The following is a 24143-nucleotide window of genomic DNA, read 5'->3' as shown; positions in this document are numbered from 1 at the left end:
TGTTATAACCGTCCACCTACTCCTCTGATCAAAATACATACAAAATCTGCCTGCCCTCCGCTCCAGCTCCCCCTCAGCTCAACCAAGAGCTGTTTCGGGGGGAGGCAGGGGGTCGGCCTAAAGTGGCGGGCCTGATAAGAGTGTTTGTCTAACACTCTCCATGTCAAAACACTCATCTATCTTCTCTGTATCTATCCCCACCAGAGAACAACGGACAGACGCTGATAAAATGGCTTTCCCACAGCCGGTTGGGGGTGGGTGAGTGGGTGAAGGAGGTGATGGTGGTGGGTTTGGGGTTATGGAGGGGGAGGGAAAAAAAGCAGGAAGAAGTGCGGTTTGGAGAAAGAAAAAAAAGTAGACGTTAATTCAATGAAATGAGTTCTTACAAGCCAAAGAGCGGTTGGAGATATTGTTTTTGCTGTCAAAGAGAGTTTTGTGGCAAAGGCGCACAGGAAGTGGTGTTTTTCTCTTAACTCAGAGCTCAGAGTTGCAATTAAACTCAGCCCAGTTTGACGAATAACACACAGGTGCTATACTGAGAACATTCGATAATAACTGATGGTATCAGTTTTATCAACCTCAGGTTGTGCACTCAGAAAACACACCACAACCAGCCGTGCTTTCTCGTTCTTCTGCCCCTGTGAACACAAGAGTATGATACTGATGCCCGATGCCAGACGCAACAGGAGCTGGCCTGCCCTGCTGTGCTCGGGTCAGGTTGGGCTGAATTTTTTATTATGTGACTCGGGTTCGTTTTTTCAATCTCTTAACATCCACCAGGTTACCGGTGACCTGCTTAGGTTCAGATGCAGGGTTAGGTTCACACCTACCCCTTTATATAGAATTTGTTCATATTTTGGCATCCAGACAACATTAAAAAAAAAAAAAAAAAGCATATTCAACATGTGACTAAACTGCAGCTTAACTCTAGTTCTAACTGATTAACTGCGGTTAAATAGAGCTTAAAATTTGGGCTACATGCACCAAACCCTGGTTCGACCAGAGGCATTGTTGGAGGCAGAATGGGTGAAGGTCAGGAGGGGACTTTCACAAATATCCCGTAGTCCCACTGCAGATTAAATTTAAGGATAAAATGGTTAAACGAATAAAGGCTGCAGTTAGCCGATGCCTAACACATCCCTTAACTCTGGGGACAGATTGGCCGACCTTTAGGGCAGTGTGTAGGGATGTGCTCATGACCTTTAGCAGCGTGTAGTGCCTGCACTGCACGTGGTGACGCAGGGTCGTTTGATGCTGTCTCTGGGGACAAGGAGATGGCAGGGACTTCTTGTAAGCCCCTTCCGGCTCCAGTGGTTCACTCCACAGGAGACCCCACTACAGTGGGATGACACCCTAGGAAGAGGGACACACACCCAGTTGTTGTTGCCTGAAAGCTGCCAGGAAATTATTTTCCAGGCAGCTCATTACAACCCCATGGTAGGGCTTGTGGGACATGAAAAACTCTGGAGCGATTCATGGCCCGATTTTATGGAGTGTCAGCTGGTTAACCAGTCGCCGATTCCAAAAAAGCTTTTGCGCCTGTTACCATTAATGAATGTCCCATTTGAGCACATTGGCATGGACCTCATTGGGCCATTTTACCAGAGTACACTCGGTTTGTATTAGCTCTGATGGATAATGCAACACAATATCCCGAAGCAATGCCGCTGTATACCATTTCTGCAAAGAGTGTGGCGTAGGCAGTATTTCAGGTCAGCTCCCAAGTTGACATCCCAAAAGAAATACTGACTGACCAGGGCACATAGTTTATGTCTCACACACCAAAAGAGCTGTACAAATTACTGGGCATTAACTCTGTTTGGACCAGCATTTACCATCCTCAGACTGACAGGCTGGTGGAGCGGATGAATCAGACTTTAAAGTCCACGATTCAGAAGTTCATGCATGAGGATGAACTCAACTGGGATCGCTGGTTAGACCCTCTGTTGTTTCCAGTGTGGGAGGTGCCCCAGGCCACTTTCCAGCCCCTCATGGCCAGTTGCTGCGTCCACACCCTGCAAATGCTGCTGCCTACGTGGATGATATTATCATCCACACTAACACTTGGGCGGAGCATATGCAGCAGTTGGCCGTGGTCCTGGAGTCCCTGAGGTAGGCTGGGCTCACGCCCAACCCAAAGAAGTGTGCAGTTGGACGGAGGAAGGTCCAATATTTCGGGTACCACTTGGGAGGTAGGCAGGTGCACCCACAGGTGGAGAAAACAACAGCCATCATTTTTTTCCCACACCCCAATACAAAAAGGGAAGAGGTGGGTGTGGCTGATTACTACCGCCGGTTCATGCCTGGTTTTGCAGAGCTGACCAGCGCCTTGAGTGATCTCTCCTGAAAGGGTGCCCCAGATCTGGTCCAGTGGACGGAACAGTGCCAGGTGACGTGAAGTAGGATCTCTGTGGGGAACTGCTGCACCACACACCTAACTTTTCCCTCCCTTTTATCCTGCAGATGGATGCCTTGAACAGGGGGCTTGGGGCGGTTTTGTCCTAGCAGTTAAGGGGGTTGATCACCCTGTTGTGTAAATCAGCCGGAAGCTGTCACAGAGACCAGATACAGAACGGTCTTCGCTATTACCTACTGGGCTTGGCCGCATGGCTCTCCGGCCTCAGTCAAGCGGTGGAGGTATGTGGCAGAGGTGTGGTCTGCAGCTCCACTGCAGAGGAGGGGTGGTGCAGCGGGTTCAAGGGGGAGGCTGGCATGGCAGCTGGAAGCAATTCAGTAATTACTCTCCTATTTCAGTGATGCTGAGACCTGGAGGAAGGGAGGACAGGTGGAGACAGCTGGAAAGCTGTCAGGACGACGGACTTAAGAGACTGAGAAATGCACATTTAAATAAAAACACTGTCACAAGCATGCTGGGTGTCTTGAGTCTTTACTGGGGTCACACACACATATATATCTTGAAGAGTCTGAAGCTACAAAGTATAGCTGGTCTGGACTTGAAACACAGGACAGGTGTCAGATTCTGTTTGAAATCTGATGCTGAGCCAAAAATGAGCCCTCAGTCTGTCCTCCTGGCAGCAGAGTCTGAAGTCCAGTAATCTCCTATCACCCAGTGGGGCCTCAGTTTGGCCACTTTGACCTCTTCCTTATCTCACCACTCCATCAATGTCCAGCCACCCTTCAAGCCATTGGTCAATCCCAACCACATGGAACGCTTATCAGGCTGACCAGCTCTGCTGACCCTCATTGTGAAACGTCATGTGGATTTGACCTTAGTAAGCCAACGCAGATATTAACTTATAAACAAGGCCAACACAAGCATCACATTGTCAGGTATTCAGCCTCAACATGTTCCAACATTTCCTTTCATGTTAGCTTTGGATGTTGTGGCGGGGTCGAGGTTAAACTAACTGTCTAAATGGTTTATAGGATCTGCATGATTGATGTGCAGAGATAAATCAAATACACTGCCTCACAAGTAGCAGACTCACAAAAGTCAGGGGCGGGACCTCTCTGATTGGCCGTGGTCCATTTGAAAGTGCAGGTGGAAGAGGGAGGTGAGTAGCTTGAATAAAGCAATATCGATACATTAAATCCTGAATTGACTTTTAAATATAACCGTGTTTTGCCAGAAACGCCAGATTCTCAGATTAAAGCTCACAAAACTATTTCAACAACCACCAAACAGCAAATGAGAGCAGGCACACGGATTCTATACAAAGACGTAAACACAGAGCGCATCAGAATCAGCTTTGTCTTTCTCGGCTTTCTCACCCCACGGCCCGAACACGGACACGCTGTCGGAGCTTAGCGATTCTGATGCGTCGGTCCGCGCTGTGTTTCCGTCTTTTTGCGCTGATTCTGAGCTGCAGGTTTTGTCTCTCCAACCAAAATTCGCCGAGCCAGCAGCAAAAGAAGCAGCAAACTGCGCTTCACATTTGATCAATGTCGTCATGAATTCCCTCTGACTTTTGCTGTTTTGCTTCCACCACGATAAAAATCACACTTCATGCACAGCTCCCTCTCTCTCTCTCTCTCTCTCTCTCTGTACTTCAAGAACAGTTTCCCATCTCAAATCTCTGTTTTCTGCATTATCCATTCGCTTATTACCCACCAGTCTACCGTTGTTTACAGCGCTGTCGGTCGCTGTCTTTTTCTTTTCTTTTTTTCACTTAAATGACCTCGGACAAGAAAGCCTAATTTCTGCTGTTCAATACTGAAGAAATTTAAACTTTTAAAATTATGCAAAATTGCAGAATATTGCAGAATATTTTTAAGGTTATCTGCTATAAAACGCCAGACCAGGAAAATCTCCTTCATGTTTTTCTGTGTTTTACTCTCAGTTACTTTGACACAAAGGCACCTGCTGTGATGTTCACAATTCTGATGAAGTCTCACATGTATCAGTACTGATAAATGATCAGAATTATAATATTTCTGACTGTCTGAGGCTAAATTGAATCGAATCAGGACTTTGAGAACCGGAATCGAATGGATTATAGAAATCAGTGATGATACCCAGCCCTAGTGAGCAGCCTAGGCCTGACAGAAGTGGATGTAGCTGTGGGTAATAAGAGAAGATGAACTAGAACCATTGATAACTTTTTTGTTAAGGTAAGGCCTGATCCGTCTGAAATTCATAGGCAGCTCTGACACGATGCCATCAGTCTTTGAATGCTGAAAAAGCAGCAGTGTATCCAGAAAACACATTATATGCTGCAATAAATGCACTGCCCAAGTGTCCCCTCTCCCCACTGCCTTTCAGTGGCATGCAACAGCAAACAGGTCATCAGAGGAGGCCGATGTGATGATTAAGTTTAACATTTTCTACAATATTGATAAAGCACTTTAAGCACAAGATTGTTAGTTAATCATTTAGAAATCAATATTGTCTGTATGGACTGCAATTTCCCCCCCAAAAAAGTGCACATGTAAAACTGTGGTGTTAAGCAATGCGGTTGAAAAATTTCAGTGCGCCTAACTTTTGTGCCCATGGCAAAAAGTTAGTCTAGAGCCCTGCTTTGTTTTTTATGCTTTGGCTTACTGTGAAGTCACGTTGATTACACGATTAGGGGACCCCACTGGCATGTACATTGTTAAATTATGTGATTCTGCCTGCCACCGGGTGCATGCTCTTCAAAGAAAATGAAAGTTCAGTTGCACAACCAAAAGAGGAAGAGGGTGAGACTTTAGTTTTCTGCAGCAGCTGTCAGTAGGTGCCCCCGGGTAACTGAAAGAGTGGATGGTGGAGAAAATGGAGAAACTGTGGAAACTCCACCCAGCAAAAGAAAAAGAGAATTGTTTTAAAGATCCAAATAAGTGAGAGCAGGGGGTCTACTGAGCCAACAGCAAGCTAACCAACTGTTTGCTATCAAACATTAAGATCAATGACATAATGGCATGATCAGAAATGGTGGACAAAGGTGAAGCTTACATAAGATAAAAAGAAAAAAAAGGACTTACTCCTCTCACAAAAAGTGCAGTATGGTCAAGTAGGAAAAAGGGAGGCAGACCTCAACATGCCAAGCTCACTAAACCTGCAGAGCTTATCGCCAAATGGAGGTTAACATAGCAGACTGGGAGTTTGTTCACAGGAAGGATAGCTCACTGGTCAGTCAGTAAAAAGTGTTCAATTCAATTCTAGGAAAATGTGGGTGTGTACCCTTTTCTGTGCATGGACATGCATGAGACCATGCTACTGCAAAAAAAATAAAACTCAGTTCTGTGTGAAATAGTGGAAAGAAATCTGTGTTTGACCTTTTTAAATAAGAGTGAGGGTGTATTGATTGTGGCTGGCGTAAATCTTTGTCTTTGCATAGTTCTCCTGTTTGTTACATTATCATCTAACCTCACAGCATTTTGCTGTTTAATGGCAGCAAAAGGTGCAAAAGGCTTGTTGGTTCATTGCTGGCACATGCTAGTTGTAGTAGCACATTAAGTCTTACCAGGCAGTGGTAATTACAGCTTTTTAAAATTGATTTAAAAGATTTCCTACTGGAAAATCTTCCAACTGGGTATCTTTCACAGGTAAAAGCCTCAATTCTGTGTTATTACCAGCATACAAGTTTACATTAATGGAAACCAAGTGAATGTAACTTGTTAACTATAGTTAGCATCAGTGATGACACTGTTTAAAAAAACACTGCCTTTTCATTTGAGAGACAGTCATATCGGTTCACTCCACTAATGAGTGCTTCTCACTAATCCCAACAGGTTAGCTGTCTTCACTGGGGTAACATGAGGCCTCCTACAATCCTAATCCCTGTTAATTACACTTCCTGCCCACCACAGACCTGAATAATAACCCACCGCTCCTTATCAATATGGCAGCACTGGCTGCTATTACACTTTCTGCTCTGCATGATACTACCCCACATTGTAGTCCACACACACACACACACACACACACACACACACACACACACACACACTTTTTTTGTTGGATGACCAATTCCAAAAAACACAGGCCTGGATGGGCTCGTTATCAATATCAACCAGCTTCTCAGTATCCATGCTGCCCCACTCATTTAGCTCTGACACACACACATACACACACACAGAATACACACAGGTACACACATCCAGCATGCACACACCAATACAGCCCCTGTCACCAGCTACCCACACAAAGGCTTATCAATACGGACGCTTCAGCAGCCACTGGGGCGTCCAGACCTCTTTGACGAGCCAACACAATAAAACAATCAGTCCGTCATTAATGAAATGACTAACGCAATTAACCGATGAGTGAGGGGAGGGAGAGGACGCACAGAATAATGGTGAGACAGCGAGCCAAGCTGAAGGTGGCAGGCAGCCGTTAGAAGAGAGCAGGACAGTTTTGATTATGTCGTTACAGGATTTATGGATCAGTGCTGCTTTTCGTGTCGTCCCGACAGTTTAATCAGCGTGTTGTCGATGGAAATTACACAAATCAGCGTTATTACAGTTTACAGATTTGCTAATGAGTTTGATATTGATGTATGTACAATATAAAGATGATTAAACCCATAAAAGACGGCACCATCTATTGTTGACTTCATTGATGTTCTGAATGAAAGGTGAAAAAGCCAGTTGGTCAATAAATGAGAGGATTCCCCCCATCCTCATCACTCTCACAGAAGGCACTCTTCCATCTCTGGAGTCAGCACGTATACGTTAATAAGGCAGAAACATTCAAAGATTTCAGTCTCGGGCCATAATGCCCGAGGCAGCAGCTGAGACTGTATATCACATATCGTTAAAGATTTAGCGGTGATTAATTTGGGAGTGGCGGAAAGTTTATGGCTGCCTTGATGAAGTTATTGGTTGGACATGCTTTAGTCTGCAAAGGTCAGTGAATGTAACACTGACTCATGGCTTTATATTGAGCTCATCTTTCATGTTTTAAAGAGATAAAGCTTAAAACGGTGTCACATACCACACAAACACTAAACATTTGAAGGAAAAAAACCCAAACAAATCTCCAGTGATTGTGAATCCATCAAGTCTTTAATGTTGCTCGTTCATTTTATTACTTTTTTTTGTAAGATTCATTTGCTGGGAAGAAAGTATGAGGGACAAACGTGTTATTCTATGCTCAGCTGGTTAGATTAATTGTTGATACATCTTCAGGTATATTCAGCTTGGAAGGAAAATTAATTAAACCTGCAGGTGGGCTGTTATCTTAAATGATATGTCATATTATTATTAAATGCTTACTTAGTGGAAACTGTCCACAACTTTGGGAAGGATCCAAAACAGTACTCTTACCCAAAGATGGGGAAGCAGATTTTGCTGGCTCCAAGGCATCAGAGTTTAATAAGATACTTCAGAAGTTTGTTTCCAGTCCGTTCATTTCTTTCCTGTTTTGGAAACAATAACTTGATCAAAATTGGCTTTAAGTTGTAACATAGGCCCAAACTGAAGAAATGCTGGTTTCACGCTGAGTTTTTATACCGTTGAATCTTTACAATGTCACCGACGGGGGGTGGGGGGTGGGGTGTATGGTATATATGGTAATAGCTATGGCTGTTTAAATACTCTGTTGATGAGGGGCAGCCAATCAGAAGGAAGTGTTCCTAAATGGCTAAGAGCTAAAACAGGTTTTTTGGGACAGAAGAGAGTGTGAGGGGCTGAACTGGCCCTAGGATAATACAAAGAGGAATCATTGTGAACCGTTAATCATGCTAAGCTACCAAGGAAAAAAATTACAACAGCTAACAACTCTGGTTCAAGGGAAGCCTGTATTCACCTTTCTAGTTTATTCTGTTACTTTTATATGTTATCATTTTACATAATGGAAAACTGATTTTAAAAAAAAGAAAAAGCAAAGCAGATATGTTGAAAAACCAGAGGGCGAATTTTTCTTTTATGTCTAAAACCCACATGAGAGCACTGTACCTGCTCATCCGAGGGACTGAGTATCCTCAACAAACAGCCTGCCCTTACTGGATATCAGTGAAGAATAAGTGGTGAAAAGAGAAAGGTGTAACCCTACACTGATGTTCTTCTCTATCCGGCCTAATTGATTTTTAAAAAGACTATTGTTGATATCAAATGAGCACATCGCACCGGAGCCATTGATTTTTTGACACCATACAACAGGAAATCTTTATCTGCGTGCTGCTCCGACCCCGCACTAATAGGTGGGGTTTAACCTCTGCTGAATGACAAATCCCAACACCTCCCCTTCCTTACACTGTTCTCGCTTCGGTCCTTATGGGAAACACACAGCAAATACTTCAGTTTGGTTAGTATTAGAAAAAAGAATGGGGCCTGTGCTCCGTGTTTACACAAAGTGTTAAATCATTACTTTGTCTGCCAAGTCTGCAGGTTGAAAACACTACAGAATGCATTTCAAGTCCCCAGAGAGCCATGTGCTGGACCACCAACCTGAAGAACTGAGTGCAGACTGCAGAAAGTAATACATACTGCACATGCAGAGACAGCTGACTATCAACTATTATATAGCACTAAACCTGAGTACAATCTAAACATAAATGTTTTAAAAAGCACCATGTTAGTTCAAGCAGGCTCAGCTGATTCTGTTCTACATACCCAGTTGGCAAATCTCAAAGAAAGCTTTATTTAAGCTACTTGAGCCTGCCTCCAATCCTACGTCACTGCAAGCCACTTTGCACCCCGGCTCCTCCTTTCATGCTGTGTCAGTCCTAAACAATGTCATATCTGTATATCATAGTCATATCAGTCTTGCCTTTATCTACGTAAATGGGTGGAGAAGCCAGAGAACACCCAATATAAATTATTAGCTGACAGAAATGGCAATCTTTGTTTGACTGAAGCTTTTTATCTGTAAAAAGTTATATATGTATGCAAGGGAAACGTGGTATTCCCCCTCACCAAATAGTGTGTATTGGTTATGAAACAGTGGTAAAAAATTACCCCTAAACATATTGTATTGTATCAGATAGTGGTGTTTTTCAGATATAAGCCAGTTAGGCTTATATCTGAAAAGGTGAGTGATGGGATCTTCCATGATTACGTCTTCTACAAAGAGTGGGCCGTTCTGAATGAATGACGTCAGTATGCATCAAATCACATCCTACATATGGTACCACATTAGGCTTCTATATGACATTTACATGAATTAAAAATATGTATTGATTGAGTCACCTTTACATGGTAAAGGTTTTTCTCAAAAATTCAATTTCAGTTCAATGAATTCTCTCCAGCTTTTCTCATTAATGGCCACTCCTGTCATTTATAAAGCTGGCTGATAAAAGGCCTCAATCTTACAAGAAGCACGACCTGATTGCGCCTCCTTTTCTCTTTCTCTCCATGATCTTCCACGCTGCACCCCTGGGTCCCTGGAGTCCAGCAGGCTCGGCTCAGCAGCAGATAGACATTTCTGGGATAGGCATCTACTGCTCAGGACCACGCAATCATTTCCATTTTACCCTCTGTTGCACAGGCAAGATAAGACACCTGCGTAGTCCCGCTAATCAGATGAGCTTCAACAGAACTTTATCATTGACATTTACCACTGTTTACCCAACTAATTTCTCTTAACTGCACTGCTGAACTTTTATCTACAAAATACATACACCACCAGAAAAGAGCAAGAAGCAAACATGCAAATTCACAAATATGCGAAGAAAGATAAACTCTGTGTGTGTGTGTGTGTGTGTGTGGGGGGGGGGGGGGGGGGACTAAAAGCAGTTTTCTGTTCAGAGGATGAAGGGGGTGACAGGACTACTGTTGATGAGATGAGTCCTCCACACCGTCCGCCTCAGTGAAGACAAATGAATGCAAAGAATACTGACATTCACATGCAATAACTTCATTTTGGAATTCAGTCTCCTGACTGTTGGGAAGTCTTATTTACTGCTGATAAACCATCTCTGTATGCCAGTCTGTGAGACCGGTCACAAGGTCGCCCACCGACAGCGTGGGAATCACCGTAAACCCACGAAACCGTCACGATATGTTGCAACAATATCACCATACAATGATTCTGAAATACTCGGCTGCAAGATGATCTCCTTCTGCGTGTGCTTATGCAAGTAGCTAAAAATAAGCAACCTCAAATAGTGAGATAAGTGTGTAACTCTAAAATCAGCAGCTTTACCTTTAGGTGAAGCTTGTCACCCTTACGATCTGGTGTGCGAATATGGTGTGTAAAGCTCTACTTTCCCATACCTTGAGTATTTTTATGCTTAATCTACAAACAGAAGGTGGGTGGGGCTTTTGAGTTGTGTGGCTGACATCACAGTATCAGCATTATCCACTCTTTGGCATCATACAGTTGCAAGAGTAGAAAAAAACTGTCTGAAACAAAGTGTTTGGATCCTGAGCTTTTGCCTCGTGAGGTTTCGTTTTATATGCGCTGAACTCGTTATTTGAAATTTTAATTTTGACCGGGACTTAAGGAATCTGTGTTTCATTTATATCATGTCGATGGTGGAATGACAGTAAAGCTGAGTCCGATTCAGTACGAGCAACAGAAAAGGAGAGACGGCAGAACAGGTTCCCTTTAAGATTCTGAAATGATAACAAACTTTATTCAAATGTCACCCTGAGGTCGAAAGTTGCTTCGACACACATGATATCTTGATGATATGATACACCCATTTTATGTTTATGAACTCATGCATGGCCGTACACGGCTGGTAGTGTGGTTAACCACAGGGGTCCCCAGTGGCCCGGTGAACTGCTGGGAAAACACTGCCCTCTCTTTTTACCCACGACTCTCTGTGTTGATCATGCAGGGCTCTTTCTAACGAGCACGGCTCATTTTAAATGGAGAGTCAAAGCATACGGAGGCGTTCGCTGCAGCCCGGCTGGCCCGTTCCTGTTATTGAAGTGAAATCCACCATCATTTTTCAAAGGCTGCTGAGCGCTGCGAGACGCCGCCTGTTACAAGTGTGATTAAAACAGATGAAGCATCAATGCGGCTCATAATTTATTGTTTTGATTTGGAGAAATCAAATCTAAAAAAGCCTGTTCGTTTGTCCGTATTGTCTGCATGCCAGGTTTGCACCTTGGATATGTGATGTGTATTTTAAAACGTCAGGTACTGTTTTGCCTTCAATGACATGTTTTAAGCCCTCAACGTGTGGACACACAGAGCACTCGATGCTGCTGCTAGTCTGCTAATGCTCACAGGAGACGCAAGAGTCTCCATCCATAGGGTCATCATCTTCAGTTCTATTTGTGTCTCTTTTTTAAAATAAATTGTGTGCACCGCTCATAGAGGGACAGGGTAACCCATGTTTTTGGGGTTATTTGCAGAATGGGCAGACTGGGTTGCAATTTTCTCAAAGAAAAAGAAAAAAAAAGTAGCAAATATAATAAAAGATTTCACATCTAAACACAACACGAGTGAGTGACTGAAGCTCTTTGCTCAGGAAACTAAAGCCAAAAGCAACAAAATTAAAGCCACTGTGGACGACAGCTGGTGGCTCATTGAGGCTGCAGAGCAGAACAGGGATGACTGTCGTTGGATTTCCAAGACCATCATGTTAGAGTTCAAAAGTAGCTGCTTTATTGATCAGCTACTTTTCACCAAGTACTTATCAAATAAAATATGTGCAGATTTATTACAGAGTCATTTAATATTTCAATTAAGAATGGCTGTGTGCCACTGAAAGGAGCCACATAGGTACGTGCACATGTCTCTGCTCTGAATCTGAAACTGTCAAAAACACAGTTTAACGCCACTGTGGAAGAAACGCAGGGGACAATTTTTAACCAGTATATATGAACTAACTAACCTCAAACTGACAAGTTGGATTGGATGAATGGCATCAGCTAAAATCAATTGGAAAGACAGAGAGAGATTTGTCAAATTACTAGTTAGATGATTCAATTTGCTCCACAGCAAAACACCGACTGGAGAGTCACGACTCAATGAGAAAGACTGACATCTTGGAAGTAATTTTAAAACAGAACCGTAATGTGGAGGAAAAAAACCCTCAATTCTAAGAGTGTGTGTGTGTGTGTGTGTGTGTGTGTGTGTGTGTGTGTGTGTGTGTCAGGGCACATACTCCACGAGTATAGCTGTCCCTTATTCACTCCCACCTCATTCTCTCCCAGCCGTCTCCCTCTCTCTGTTGCAGCCTGTCACAAATTGAAAGTGGAGACCTTCCAGAAACTACCCCTGATAATCACACATAAATTAATTAGAAAATGTTTCTTGACATTCTCTATGCACAGATGGGGAGAGGAAAAAAGACTGAGGCAAAGCCACAAAATTAATTGTACGGTATGTGACTCCGATAATTAATTCAATCATTAATTCATGTCTGCTTTAACAACTCCTTCTGGCTCCTGCAAAAAAGGACATTTCAATCAGGCCGGTATCGGCAGCGCGGGCCGCGCAGAGGAGACGAGTAAAAGTTAAAGAGTGATAGACCAGCTCGACGCACTCGGGGTCGTTTAGAGGTTCGCCAATTAAACGGAGCAGGAGAGCAGCTGAGTGAAGTGAACAAACAGAGGGAACATGAGAAGGGATGTAAAACACTGATTCACTGAGTACACAAATACTGTTTGCCACAGCATCTTCCTGCAATATATGTGTTTAATGGCTGAAAAGGAAGCCTGGACACAGAGAGTGAGAAGATTTTATGATTCTTTTATTTCTGGCCTGACCTACATAATCTTGACTTTATATTCCTGCTGCTGGACGTATTCAAGAAAACCACGTCACTTTAAAGCAATAAAAGGTAGCCGAGACAGAAAGCAGTTTATTTCCTTTACAGAATTCTTCCTGCTCCGTTGCTGTATTCCAACATGTTTTAGCTGTACAATATTTGTTTTACTTTCATTTTAAAAAGTAATTATGGCCAGTATGATGTAGATGTAGATGGGGTGGGGCAAATTATGCTGCTATTAAATGTTGAAAATATACAAAGTTATATACGTATATTCTTCCATATGGTTAGCTTCTGTTGTTGCAGTGGTCGCCCTAAACCGCTTGCTTGGAAAAACAAGTGATTGTTGTCTAATAAAGGAAGGAAACTGGTGAGCGAGAGATACTGCAGAGGAGACAGAGAGAGAGAGAGAGAGACAGGACATGATAAGAGAGAGATATTGCAAGGATGGGGAAAATGAGCAGAAGGCAGAGGACGAGTGTGTCGGGGATTTTCCTCTCCATGCTTCTTTTTTACATGACGCTACAGCCTCAGTGGAGCAGAACAAAAAAAAAAGTGGGGGGAAAACCCTCATGAGCCTTGACATTTGTTTTTGTTTTTACTAGTATGATGGATCGCTCTGGCATGGTTCCTATGAAGTATTAGTGAATAATGTTTGAGCATCAGCCCATTTTTGGCCTTTAATTCTTATTCGGGATCTCGACCCGACCCTTCGGTTCATCCTATGCCTGAAAGAAGATCTGCAGCAATGCTTGAATTTGAAAAACATGACAGAGCAACATCCACATGAAGGTGATAATAAGATGATCAGTGTTATACCTTTGACATGCTAGTGGTCAGAACATTAGGGCCGGTGTGTACCATGAAATGACTGAAATTATTAAAGAAAAATTACAAAATTTTTCTGTAGATTTGGATAGATTTCTGTGGTTTGCATTGCATGAAAATATCATTTAAAAGCCATCTTATAATATTTATTAGTCAGCCATCAGTATTGCATTTATACATCCCATTTATTACAGTTTTAATATCTCTTGTGATAACATATGTTCTCTTATATCTGTTTATCTGTGTTTATCTGTTTATTACGGGCACTGAGCCGCCTACCCGGACGCTCCACAGATAGCTCAAAAGGCTGGCAGAATATTCACCCAGCGACGGCAGGTGAACGTGCAGTTACAGTGTTATCAGCCTTTATGTCAAGTTTACTACAGTGAAACAGTTTGGAAGTCTTGAACTTTACTCCGAGTTCCAACTGTATCCACCGGAGGTTGAAGCAGTGTAGCTGTCCCCGTTCTAAATGGGCATGGATGGAGGCAATTGAGCGCCCTGGTGCATTAAACACAATCATGTGCCTGAGTGTATTTTTGTGTGAGAGGAAAGTATGCAGATTGTAGTGTGGTGGCTGCAGAAGAGGCCAAGCATCTGATAGGCAGGTAATCAAGCGTGCCAACATCCTGTCCCAGCCACGAGCACCAGGCAGGCCTGCCGTGGGCTCACACATTGGGTGCACGGAGAACTGCTGGGCTGATAGCAAGCCGGACAGCACAGAGAAATGTTCCTCTAGATTAGGGCCTCGTGCCTATCAATCATCAGGAATGGAGGAGGGGAGAGACACATCGCAGGCAGGCTGGAGAAAGGAGATGGGAGAGGAGAGTGTGACAGAGTGTGTGTGTCAGTTAGAATATGTGGTGTAGATCAGGAGTGGGTGATTGAAACGAGGGCAGAGCCTGCTGCTGGTTCATGAGCGTCGACTCCCAAGTTTACAAAATACAACTTTTCACTGCAAACGAGTTTTCCGGTTGAGTTTTGACCTCACGAACGTAAGAGTGGGAACTACTTTGTGTTACAGTAGCCTAAAAGTCCCCAAACTGGATGTATTCATGATACATAATGATACACCTTCTCCAACAGTGCACAGTGCAGCATTTCAGCGTGTCAGGATGGGGAAATCATTGTCTATTTCTTTAATCATTAAAAAATAGACAGCGCTATAATCGGTGGCATTACAGAGAACTGAGGGCTTTTTTAAACGGTACATTAACCAGACCCAACTCAACACAGTAGTAGAGAGTTTACATTTGTCTGTTTATTTTTTCTCTTTTCTAAGGAGATAATGATAATGAGTAAAATTTAAGACATTTCAAACTCAAATCAGTTCTCGATTATCCTAAAAAAACCCCAAACAGCTGGACTAAACAAACAACTAACAGGATAAAGTAATTTTCAGCTGCACTGAACTCTCGTTAGTCTGACATATATTAAGTCTGCAATGAAGCCACGCAGGAGCAGCAAGTGTAACGTTTCAAGTGTCCGACGTCCAAATCTGATTGGCCTTTATTTAACCGTTTAATATCCCAGGTATGCTCTCCCTGTGTCCATGTCCCAAAATCCAAAAACATGCAGTTAGTCTTAGGAGCCTGAAGTGGATAAGCAGAGGAGGGAGGATGGATGGATGGAAGAGTCTTGACTTGAAAGGTAACATCTACCAGTTTCAGAAGCCACACTCATTTAGCATGTAGCAAAAATCCAACCGAACCATTAACCTACCAGTAACCTGGTGGATGTAAAAAGGTTAATGTAAAAATATTCCTTGAAATATTTGCTTTTTTTTATGTTTGTTTTATTGGGTTTGTACAAAACAAGCTTCCACCGGGCTCCTTTCTGTACTCTGAGGGGAATCAAACTCGCTGACAAGACATGCCCGGTGGACACATGACAACCAAATCATCACTCTAAAGCAGAGTGACTGACAGGTGAAACTGACAGTGAGCTTGCAGGGACACCCTCCTCCTGAGAGACATGGGAGTCTGCTGGCTGCAGATATGGAGGAAGGTTAGGGAGCAGACGGAGTGAGAGTACAGTATGTATGAAGTGAGGGATAAATGGGCACAGGTCAGCCACGTTTTACCTGCACCCGCAGCTGATCGGTGAACAATACTCTGTAATTCAACGGCTGAAAATGAGGCGCCAGTCGTGAATAATTTTAACAGCCAGTGGCATCCCAATTCCACTGCAACGTTTAGCCTCTGAACACAACTCAGACTGTCCAAAACAAGCAGTGAGGTTTTGCCTTATGTTACTCACATACAGTGGCTTGCAAAAGTATTCGGCCCCCTTGAACTTTCCCACATTTTGTCACATTACAGCCACAAACATGAATCAATGTTATTGGAATTCCAGGTGAAAGACCAATACAAAGTGGTGCACACGTGAGAAGTGGAACGAAAATCATACATGATTCCAAACATGTTTTACAAATAAATAACTGCAAAGTGGGGTGTGCGTAATTATTCAGCCCCCTGAGTCAATACTTTGTAGAACCACCTTTTGCTGCAGTTACAGCTGCCAGTCTTTTAGGGTATGTCTCTACCAGCTTTGCACATCTACAGACTGAAATCCTTGCCCATTCTTCTTTGCAAAACAGCTCCAGCTCAGTCAGATTAGATGGACAGCGTTTGTGAACAGCAGTTTTCAGATCTTGCCACAGATTCTCGATTGGATTTAGATCTGGACTTTGACTGGGCCATTCTAACACATGGATATGTTTTGTTTTAAACCATTCCATTGTTGCCCTGGCTTTATGTTTAGGGTCGTTGTCCTGCTGGAAGGTGAACCTCCGCCCCCGTCTCAAGTCTTTTGCAGACTCCAAGAGGTTTTCTTCCAAGATTGCCCTGTATTTGGCTCCATCCATCTTCCCATCAACTCTGACCAGCTTCCCTGTCCCTGCTGAAGAGAAGCACCCCCAGAGCATGATGCTGCCACCACCATATTTGACAGTGGGGATGGTGTGTTCAGAGTGATGTGCAGTGTTAGTTTTCCACCACACATATCGTTTTGCATTTTGGCCAAAAAGTTCCATTTTGGTCTCATCTGACCAGAGCACCTTCTTCCACATGTTTGCTGTGTCCCCCACATGGCTTGTGGCAAACTGCAAACGGGACTTCTTATGGTTTTCTGTTAACAATGGCTTTCTTCTTGCCACTCTTCCATAAAGGCCAACTCTGTGCAGTGCACGACTAATAGTTGTCCTATGGACAGATTCCCCCACCTGAGCTGTAGATCTCTGCAGCTCGTCCAGAGTCACCATGGGCCTCTTGGCTGCATTTCTGATCAGCGCTCTCCTTGTTCGGCCTGTGAGTTTAGGTGGACGGCCTTGTCTTGGTAGGTTTACAGTTGTGCCATACTCCTTCCATTTCTGAATGGTCGCTTGAACAGTGCTCCGTGGGATGTTCAAGGCTTGGGAAATCTTTTTGTAGCCTAAACCTGCTTTAATTTCTCAATAACTTTATCCCCGACCTGTCTGGTGTCTAAATCCAATCGACAATCTGTGGCAAGATCTGAAAACTGCGAATACTTTTGCAAGCCACTGTAAAGACAGTTGCTGGAGTCTTTCACGACCATTATGCAAACCGCAAACATATGGCCCCTAGCAGACATAATCCTAACTAGGCTACTTCCTTAAAAGTTTCAGAACTTATTGAGAAATCCTAAAAGTTTGGTGAGTGAAGCTGATGAAGCTTTGATTTTACAGGACATCAGAGGCATCATGTTGAGTTGAAATATTTTCAGCTGATGGTCAGAGTTGGCCACAATCGATCAGACGGTCGTTAAAGGAGACTTGTTGTGCTCATTTTCAGCTTCGTATTTTAATTCTTGGACTTAACTAAAGCCGCTTTGGATGATTCATGTTAAACGTAATCCTCACTTATCTTATACTGGATCTCGGTGAAGCTCCTGAGTTCATGCACTGTCTGAAGCAAGCTGTTTTAGCTCCACCGCCTTTAAGGCTGTGCTTCCTTTTAGCCACCTGTCTTCTGATTGGCTGCCTCTTGCAAACAGGGGGTTCGATCAGCAGATGGATGGGGTTTGTGTTTTTCACAGCCATAAATCAAAGCGCTGGCCATGTTAAATATGCACAGGATATATAACAGAAAATAAGAAAAAACGGAATAAGTGGCCACAACGCCGACAAAGTCTGACTCTTTTTGGAGCTCGAGGAAAGCTAGAGTCAGTCGGAGGGCATGAATAAATTAGCAACCCATCAAACGGTTGTTGAGATATTTCAAAATGGTAGACTTACTCCACCACAGGCAGACACCGTCATCCCTAAAGCCAAGCCTCTAGCATGGCTACAAACTGTATTTCAACCCAGAGCCAACAGGATTGGCTGACTGTCATTTCTTCATATTATCTCTCTGTCTTCCCTCTATCTCTTAACCTCACTCGCTTTCCTGGTTCTCACCTCTAATTTCACTATCTGAATTTCACCTCTTAAAATCTCTCACCCCCCATCTCTCGCTCTCATTGATCCTTAAACCTTAACCCCTCTTTCACCCTTCATTAGTTATCTCTGCACTCTAAACTGAATAATGTACTTCTATATTCTAACTCGCTCCGTCTTAAACCTCCCTCCCTCTCTTTCTTCTCACCTGTCCCCGTATTAATTCTTTCCTTTCTTCACGCCGCCCTATTTCCTTCTTCCTTGAGCCTATTCTAACCCTTCATCCCTCCATCCCTTTCACCCCCTTTAACCTCAACGAGTGTTGGAGATGATATCTCGTCTTTGACACTGGGAGTTAACCGTCTATGCTCCTGGTAGACCAGATAACAGATAGCGCAAAGGGAGATGCACACATTCACACATTTAAGTAGAACGTAGAACGTGTGCAGCAAAACACACTGTACCAAAATGCGAGGAGTGTCTTAGAATCAAAGTTTTACCTGCACAGATATTTGATAAGGAAACTACTGAAAATAAATTCAAAATAATTTGAACTCGAATAATTTCACATTCCTTTAAATGCACCGAAAAGGGATTAAAAAAATACAGCTGCAAGACAAGACGAGACGAGATATGAACTGCAACTTCACTGGCTGGTGGAGGCAATTCTGAAATTCTGTTAATGACTTAAGCTGCACACTGGAGAAAGTTTCCCTGTTAAATTACAGTAAAGTGCTGGCAGCTACATATGCCGGTGTTATTTTACGGTGTAGCTACTGTAAAAGCATGAATGTAAGCTGTGGGGAATCAGCTGGACACTGTCAGCTGTGTGTTTTGTTTTTGTGGTGTTTCTACTCTTATCACCATAAACAGGTTTTTAATGTGACGTGTGTGAAGTATCATTTAATTCAATTGTGACATTAGCTCAGGGTACGTTTGCTTTTGTATTCATTTCTTTGCTTTTGCTTTTATGGATGTTTCCATTTTTAATTATTAATATACTGGTTACCAGATGTATTTATGTAATTATATATATTCAGTTTCATATAATTTCTGCTTTGCGCTTGCCTCACATTTGATACTATTTCATACTAGCACATTTGAAGTGCCAGTATGAAGGTAAATACATACATAAGCAGATTAATTAATTTAATTCATGTCTAAATTCAGTTTGAACACGTTTTTGCGCATAAAGACTGAATTATTAAGTGATTGATTTATGTATTTCTGGTCATTTTGATACTGAAATAATAATGTGGACAGGACACTGCAGGCTGCTGTACTGCATTCCTGATGACAGTCTATAGATATCAGATTCAGAGGTCCGGGATTTGTATAAATAGCTCCACAAAGAGACGAGCAAACCTGTAGCAGAGCAGAAAAGTGGAAGCTTTTACACAAACATCTTATCCTGCAGTTGCTGCATTCAGCCATCCATGACTAGATGGATCAAACTGAGAAACAAAGGTCTTATCACATGTGGACAAAGTGATGAGGGAGCACCTTGTGCTGCGGTGATTTTCAGGGAGGGGTGGGCCTGTGGGCGTGGGGTGGAGGGGGGGTGGGGGTGCTGCCATGCTCAGTATGCAAATGTGACACCACCAACATCTCTCGTTTCTCAGCCCAAATAAATTAGACTCTCAGCAGTGATAATATGCATATAGTGCGCCTTCATGCTCCATTATAATTAACTACTGCTTGATAACCCAACACCCATCCACACTACACGCACAGACACACGCATGCAGCCACACACAGTGCCTGGTAAATAATAATAACCATTATTACGCCTGCCATTATAATGCTTTATTGGAGGTAATTTACATAACTCTGCAGAGAAGGATAAGGAACGAGGAGTGCTGGGCAAGCAGGAAAGCACTCGCCTCGCTCAGCTGGCTTCTCAGAGCCTCTGGAGTAGACAAGATGTCAGAGGGTGAGGGGACCTTCTTTATAATCTGTGCTGCAAACTTGAAGAGGCTCGGAAGCAATACAGAAAATGCAATTTGCTACACGCTTTTCAAATTGAACCGAAAAGCTTAGAATTGATGAAACGTAAGTAAATAACTCGTGAATGTGCTTTTTATTTACAAGACCTCACAGTGGAGGTCAATTATCTTCTCCGTCCCAGAGGTCTCTGAACAAGGGTCGGCTTTTTATCCCTGATATTAAAACACAGTCCATTTTTAATCTATGGCACATTCATCAATGAGAGTGGGGCTGGTGCAACCGCAATGGCAGCTTTCTTTCATGTTTGTCGCTTCACTAAGAGTCACCAACTCGTCACAACCAGCCTCTTATCCGGTCTTAAGAGCGTTGATTGGATGAAGAAACATTTTGGCTGGAGGTTTTCAGATCACATCACGGCTTGTGATGGAGATTTAAAATTCTTTTTAAATTTCTCTGATTCATGTGGTTAAGGATTGTTTTGGCCTTACAGCTGCATAATTGTAATACTGATCGTTCTAGTGGAAACAGCCTCTACTATAACAAAATAAATACTGACACTGAGCTACTGCACCATCTCACAGCTGTCTGTGTCGGAAAGATGTACATAAACCTGAGTGCTGTGATTGTTACTTCGACTCGCCTGCTGTGGATTGGTGATGTGGTTTGTTAAATTGTTTAGCCAGCATGAGGACTGAGAGTCTTGTACCTACCAATCACCTGTGACAAGCACTCATCTTTAGGGTGATTGTGAAAAAACAGCAGCATTCCCGTAAATGTGCGGAGCAGGCATTAAAGCTGGGCAAGCAGGTAAGCACTTGCCTGAATTGTCATGGCGGTGAAGATGAAAAGTGAACTACACTGTAAAAAAAAATTGTAATATAAAAGTACTGTACTGTGTATTTTACAGTTTTGTACAGTTTTCCTAGAATATCATTAAATTTACATAAATAGACTGTGATTTCACATTTCGAATGTAAAATAACATAAAATCACTGTAAATGTAATAAAACATAATTTTCTTGTTTTTAAATGTATTTGTCTGTACATATGCATATTTAGATTGTTAAAATACATTCACAAATGTATCATGATTTCATAAATATTTGTCCGTTATTTGAAAGATTGAACTGTTAAATTCAAATGTAACACTATGGAAAAATATATAAAATGATTCTTATAAACTTTTTTTTACATCAACTATTTAAGGCGATCGTGGCTCAAGAGTTGGCAGTTCGTCTTGTAATCAGCAGGTTGCCGGTTCGAGCCCCGGCTCGGACACTCTCGGTCGTTGTGTCCTTGGGCAAGACGCTTCACCTACCGCCTACTGGTGACGGCCAGAGGGGGCGATGGTGCGATATGGCAGCCTCGCCTCTGTCAGTCTGTCCCAGGGCAGCTGGGGCTACAGCTGTAGCTGCCTCCACCAGTGTGTGAATGTGAGAGTGGATGAATAGTGGTATTGTACAGCGCTTTGGGTGCCTAGATAAGCACTATATAAATGCAATCCATTATTATTATTTAAACCAACTGTTAACTGTGTATTTCTGTACATTTAAGTATTATTATTCATATTGCCACATTCATTGACCTTGTTTATAGGTAATTTCATTGTTTAATCACATTAACATGTTCCTAATTTAATGTTTAAAAGCACTTGAAAAAGTCAAAATCCCAGTAAAATTAGGGCAACAAACTGTATTGTCATTACTGAAAATAACCGTATTTTTACGAGAAAGTTATTTTCTGTAATTTTCTGGTATTATTTTGCGCCCCAGCTGCCGGAATATTACTGTTTTTTTAGGATTTTTTTTTAACAGTGTACCTTCATGGTGAAACACGCATAAGGAAAGGTGGTTTTATGGTATAAATCTGCAGTAATCAACAGGAGATTAGAGTAGCAGAATAATGCTACCACCTGGCAGTGTTTATCTTTTTCTTTACGACGAGTAATTCAACATTTCTTACTGCAGAAGCTGCTGTTGTGGCTTTTAGTAGATACACTATAACAGTTCACACTGGCAAATGTAGCTGCCAGTACTTTACTGTACGTTAAAGTTATAATTTGCATCATGTCTTGCTCTGCTTCGCTATATCATTGGATACAAAATGTCATTACTGGATCCTGTTAACCTTTCAGACCTTTTAGATATCTGTGTGAATGCACACGCATTCTCTGTACTCATTTTTTAAGGAGGTACAGTCAAAGTGACCTTTGACCACCAGATCTAATCATTTCATCCTTGAGCCTAAGTGAACACATTTAGGAGAAAAAATAATCAGAGACATTCCTGAGATACTGTGCTCACATGAATGGGAGGGGACAGTGTAAAGCCAAAAACATAAAGCCACCAGCCTTGGCTGCCTCAAATATGGTGCAGAAAAATGAGTCGGCCAACCTGAAATTTTATTTCCAGACAAATTCCTCAGATCCAGCTTCTCATTTCTGGGGAAACAGAACTTCTTTTTGTCTGTGACAGTGAACCTTTGTGGTTGGGGGCAAGGTTAAGTATTAACTTTATCATATGCCGGGTTGTAATTTTCTTACATTTCCAGGTATTTTTGAGCTTTGTTAAACTATGACTCACATTTTCTGGTCTTTTACAGACGAACCATTTAATTCAGAAAACAATCAAAGCAATGAACTGATTGTTTGCTGCAGCTATAGACTGATGGCCTCAGGATTATAAATTCAGCCTGACCGTAGGGAGAAAACGCTTCAAGGTACAAAAATGTATTTTCTAATTTATTACTCTGCCATTTAGCCAGTTAGGTGGTTTTTTTAATAAACTCTACTAAACAACGAGTTGACTTTCACAATAGCTGAAATGAGTTTTCTCCTAATAATTGATTTGTTAATTAACTTTGTATTAGGAAGACTCCCCGCTCACAGTCACTCGGTTTATTGGGCACCAGCGGGTACACGGAGGATCCCGGCATGACGTTTCTATGACAGGAAAGACATTTAAAGTTCATTTCAGTTATTTCGTCCATCACCACGGATATATAACACATCAAACTTTTGCGATATGCTCCCCTTGCCCAGTGACAATAGGTTTATACACAGCATGGCGAGTGAGAATGTGTGAGGAACACCAGCCAGCCAGCGAATGACAAGGGATTACTGTGACATCAATTTGCATATCAAGAATTTTAAGCAGCAGAGGGAGAAAATATCAAACCCTCCAGCCTGCAAGGTCACTCAAATGATAGTTTTTTTCTTCTCTTCATAATTTATTTTGCATATCATGCAGTATGGACACACTGTAGATTAAAAAGGCGGCTTTAGTATATCATGCCATCCCTGATAGGAAGCAGTTCCCACCTAGACTTCTCCTAGACACCATGCCACCACCACCCTCATCAAAACGGTTGAGGACACACACACACACACACACACACACACACACACACACACACAACCACCCACCCACCCAAACACACACGCACAGAGACATCATCTTGATTGTTTTAAGACGAAAAGAAATGGCAAATTGCTGAAGCCTCTAATCCATTCCCAGTTATCATCTCTTTAATTTTTTTTTTCATATCAATGGAAGCCACAAAGCCAACGGTTTGATAGCCGCTGTTGGCAAAAACAGCTAAAAATGAAAAGAGAGAAACACAAAAAGAACCGGCTTGACTATCATCTATGACTAAGGAATTTATTCAGATTGACATATAAACAAGTCATTACACACTGAGAAGACTGTGTCAAATATGTGGAGTGAAAAATGTTGTGTCCAGTAATGAACTGTATTATCTCTAAGCAGACACGGAGGATGAATGGAAATCTTCTGTTGTTGTTTTCTCTGTTTTTTATGTTAATATCGGTCTGTGGGAACAATAGTAATGACCGCAACAAAGACTGATTTGAATAAAATGTTTGAATAAATTAAGAGATTATTATCCCAAGGTTTAGTTCACAG

General features: G+C 42.4%; 1 protein-coding gene across 3 annotated transcripts in view; it reads right to left on the bottom strand.

Moving 5' to 3' along the window:
• Positions 1-24143, bottom strand: part of zfpm1 (zinc finger protein, FOG family member 1) — a 107059-nt gene that overhangs the window by 29000 nt on the left and 53916 nt on the right. The window contains exon 1 of one of the 3 annotated variants that reach the window (XM_005449224.3): positions 7708-7799. The exons of the other annotated variants lie outside the window; for them this stretch is intronic. The gene's annotated coding sequence lies outside the window, so the exon portion shown is untranslated. Of the gene's footprint in view, positions 1-7707; positions 7800-24143 lie in introns of those variants that run through there. 3 annotated transcript variants of the gene reach the window in all.

The sequence above is a fragment of the Oreochromis niloticus genome, linkage group LG7 (genome assembly GCF_001858045.2).
Source record: "Oreochromis niloticus isolate F11D_XX linkage group LG7, O_niloticus_UMD_NMBU, whole genome shotgun sequence".
NCBI lineage: Eukaryota > Metazoa > Chordata > Actinopteri > Cichliformes > Cichlidae > Oreochromis > Oreochromis niloticus.
Note: the sequence above shows the minus strand (reverse complement) of the source record. Positions and strands in the feature narration are given on the sequence as shown.